The following is a 4,934-nucleotide window of genomic DNA, read 5'->3' as shown; positions in this document are numbered from 1 at the left end:
ACCAAAGAAATAGTAGGTACATACAACACACAAGAACCAATGGCAGACCAAACGATCCGCCAGTTAGCTGCAACACTTGTCGTACAACAACCCCTTTGCATCACTTTTCCTCAAGGTGAAACTCCATTTACTCTGAAAACGAGCCTTATTCATCTTCTTCCAATATTCCATGGACTTCCCAATGAGAGTCCATACAAACATCTCACAGAGTTTCATATGGTCTGTTTAAGCATGAAACCTCAGGGAGTATATAAAGACCAAGTAAAACTACGGGCTTCCCCTTTTTCTTTATCTGGTTCAGCTAAAGAATGACTATTTTATTTACATCCCAATTCTATAAATACATGGGTTGATTTAACTTGAACTTTTTTTGATAGATTTTTCCCAGCAAAAAAAGCAAGTGAATTAAAGAGAAACATTATGGGAATAAAAAAAAGATGGAGAATCACTTTACGATTATTGGAAGCGATTTAAGAAGCTTTGGGCAAGCTGTCCGCAACACGATTATCCGAGCAAACACTCCTCTAGTATTTCTATAAAGGGTTGCTTCTAATGGATATGAAAACTATAGATGCTACTAGTGGAGAAGCTCTTATGAACAAAACACCAGCTGCAACAAGGGAATTAATTTCAACAATGGTTGTTAACTCTCAACAGTTTGGCACTTCAAGTGAATCCAGCCGATGGGGTTGACGAGATAAGTACTATTTATTTAGAAAACAATGTAACACCCATCTCCCGTATACCTTTACATATACGAGCTATAGATGTCACATCACTTTTAAAACATTTCCCCATTTGAAAATTCGTATAATTTTGTTTCCTTTTATAAACCATTATAATTTACTTATAATAAAACATACATTAAACTTAAAGAGACAAATAAAATGAGATGTTCAACATTTTACCATTTTACAGTACTTTAATTCAAAAGCTTTTCAGAGCGTTTTACTAAACCTATTACATGTCAACTAAAATATATCAAAAGTAGACAGGTATGTCATACTGTTACTGATGAGGCGACTCTGAGTTGATGTCCGATGATCTCCTTACTCATCTGTTATTCAACCTACACGTGAAATAAACACACGTTAAATATTACTTAGTGAGGCCAAACTAATCATACAAAAAACTCATTATATCATTCTCTTTGATCTATAAATTCCCAATTCATTATTTTCCAGTCATTATCATTTCTTTATAATGCACTTGAAGTGCCCATACGGTTATTTATAAACTAATTATGAATTTCGTGGTTTGCACACATAGTGCCAAAATGATTATTCATCCGCATAGGATGAACTCCGTGAAATGAACACTTAGTGCCAAAACGATTATTCATCCACTTAGGATGAATTCCGTGAAATGCACACTTAGTGTCGAAACAATTATTCATCCACATAAGATGAATTCCGTGAAATGCACACTTAGTACCGAAACGGTTATTCATCCACCTAGGATGAATTTCCTGAAATGCATAGTTAATACCGAAACGATTATTCATCCACATAAGATGAATTCCGTGAAGTGCACACTTAGTGCCGAAACGGTTATTCATCCACCTAGGATGAATTCCGTGAAATGCACACTTAGTGCCAAAACTGTTATTCATCCACGTAGGATGAATTATGTGAAATGCACACTTAGTGCCGAAACAGTTATTCATCCAAATAGGATGAATTCCAAGAAATGCACACTTAGTGCCGAAACGATTTTTCATCCACCTAGGATGAATTCCGTGAAATGCACACTTAGTGCCGAAACGATTATTCATCAACATATGATGAATTCCGTGGTTTGTACACTTAGTGCATATTTAGTAATCCCTACATACATATTAAACATTCATACATATATGATTAGTACAACCTATAGTTACACGATTAAATGCACTCACCTGGCTATCTTCGCTATTGTATCCAAGATACAAAGCTGCTTACTCAGGTACTTTGCCTTTGCCTTTCGTTGTACTTGTCTTGAGAGCTTCATTTCGATCTACTCAATCATCAATTAAATACATGTACAATATCAATTGTTAGTATATTTCCTAAACTCAATAGAACCTATTATTAACTTTTCTATAACAATATCAGACTATCTTACAGTTTCTGGCTTCTCAGTATCGATACCCATACCATGGTATCGATACTACCACACTATGGTACCGACACTATTCTATGGTATCGATACCAGTTTTGTATTTTGTTTTCAATAGTATCTATACCGTCCCTTTGGTATTGATACTCCCCCTTTGGTATCGATACCTATTAAATAAGTATCGATACTACTAAGCAAATTCATCCATTTTAGCCTAAAGTATCAGTACTGTTCTATCAGTACCGATACACATGCCCAGAATTTCCAGTTTTTAACCCGATTATCACCCAAATGGGGTTATATTTCATTATATTTACTCCCTACAATACTCTTAAACTCTTCTTTAACTATCCATACTGACATTTCTTCATTTAGCTACTCAAAACATCTAGTATCCCTCAAGATCATTTGATTCTAAGAATCACACATTTCTAACTTGTTTTTAAATTCATCTAATGCTTTTAATCTCTTATTTACCACTTTGACAAGTCAAAACTACTAATAATCATCAATAAACACCAATATACTAACATATCATTTCAAAACCCATTTTCTAAAATCTTCATTATTTCCTCTATTCCATAGTTTTGATCTCATTTAATCCTTATTTAAGCTTCTATCATACTCAAGGCTTCAATAACCAACCAAAAATGAAAGAATAAATTAGCCATATGAAATCTCACCTTTGAGCTATGGAGGAGAGCTTTCTACGGGGAAAGAAGAATAAAATGAATATGACTTTTGTGATAACCTAATTTCATTTCCCCTTTCCTTTAATACCTTTTTAAGATGCATTTTAAATTCTCTTTCATTTAAAGGACCAAAATGCTCTCTTAATAATCCATTGTCATAATTTAGTCTAAACCATTAATCCTAATCATTCTCATCTTTTATTATTTAATCGAATAAATCCTCATATTTTTAATTCCTTTCAATAAAGACCCTAATTCGGTATTTAGGGCATTACAATTCTCCCTCTCTTAAGAAATTTCTCTTAAATTTAAAGAAGTACCTGAAACGAAGAGATGGGGAAACTATTTTTTCATATCTTTCTCTCTTTCGCAAGTAGCCTCTTCTACCTTATGATTCTGCCAAAGCACTTTGACCAATGGAATCCTTTTGTTACGCAATTCCTTGGTTTCCTTAGCCAAGATCCGTACTGGTTCTTCCTTATAAGTCAAATTGGGTCGGATCTCTATTTCTTCAGGGGTGATAATATGAGTTGGATCTGATCTGTACTGTCTAAGCATCGATACGTGGAAAATATTGTGGATCTTGCCCATATCCAGAGGCAAAGCTAGCTGATAAGCTACGGGTCTGACCCTTTTTAAAATCTCATACGGTCCAATGAATCTTGGACTCAACTTTCCTTTTCGCCCAAAATGCAATGCCTCTTCCAGGGTTATACCTTTAGAAATACTTTGTCCCCACTTGAAATTTGATTTATTTTCTTTTCAAATCAACATAAGACTTATGGCGATCTGAGGCTATCTTTAAATTGTTCTAGATAATTTTCAATTTTTCTTCCATATCTCTCATCAAATCTGGCCCAACCAGGTCTTGATCTTTCAGTTCAAACCAATTTAATGGGGTTCTGCATTTCCTCTCATACAAAGCTTCATACGGGGCCATTTTAATGCTTGATCGATAACCATTGTTATACGTAAATTCCGCTAAAGGTAAATACCTTTCCCATGATCCCTTAAATTTAATCACACATGCCCTAAGCATATCCTCCAGTATCTGAATAGCTCGTTCTGATTGCCCATCTGTCTGCGGATGAAAAGCTTTACTAAAGTTCAATCGAGTACCCAATGCCTTATGAAAGGACTTTCAAAATCTTAAAGTAAACATTGGGTCTCAATCGGACACTATCGATATCGGTACTCCGTGCAGTCTCACTATCTCTTTTATATACAACACCTCATACTTATCTATTGAATAGTCTACTCGAACTGGAATAAAATGAGCTGTCTTGGTCAATCTATCTACTATTACCTAAATCGAGTTCTTTTTACCCGGTGACAAAGGTAGCTCCGAAATAAAATCCATTGTGACTCGCTCCCACTTCCACTTAGGAATAAATATTGGCTGCAGAAACCCGGATGCCACTTGATGTTCAACTTTCACTTACTGACATGTCAAACAATTGGAAACAAACTCTGTGACAACTCTTTTCATGCCAAGCCACCGGTAACGACTTTTCAAATTCTAATACATCTTATTTCTCCTGGGTGCATCGTCAAAGGGCTATAATGTGCCTCACCAAGAATATCTTTCCTCAATTCATCATCATCATGATTGCAAAGTTTTCTACGATAATATAAACACCCATTATCCCTTATTTCTAAATCTTTGGTTTCTCATTTTTCAACTTGCGCCAATCTCATCAAGGATTTCTTATCTCGACCTTGAAGCTCTTTAACCCGATCCAAAAACATTAGCATTAACTTTAATTCAGCAATCAAAGCACCATCTTCCTTTAAAAACATACGTGCATCTAAAGCCCTTAAAGCCGTAAAAGTTTTTCGATTGAGCGCATCGGCTACCACATTAGCTTTTCTCGGATGATAGTCAATAACCAAATCATAATCTTTTTGAAAGCTCAATCCATCTTCTCTATCTTAAATTCAGCTCTTTCTGAGTCAACAAATATTTTAAACTCTTATGATCTGTGTACACATGGCAACACTCACCATACAGATAATGACGCCAAAATTTTAAAGTAAACACCACTGCGGCCAATTTTAAATCATTCATCGGGTAATTTCTCTTATGATTTTCAATTGTCTTGATGCATAAGCCACAACTTTCCCTTCTTACATCAACACGCATCC

The sequence above is a fragment of the Hibiscus syriacus genome, unplaced genomic scaffold (genome assembly GCF_006381635.1).
Source record: "Hibiscus syriacus cultivar Baekdansim isolate YM2019G1 unplaced genomic scaffold, ASM638163v2 tig00111621_pilon, whole genome shotgun sequence".
Lineage (NCBI taxonomy): Eukaryota > Viridiplantae > Streptophyta > Magnoliopsida > Malvales > Malvaceae > Hibiscus > Hibiscus syriacus.
The sequence above is the reverse complement of the archived record's forward strand: the minus strand, read 5'-3'. Positions refer to the sequence as shown.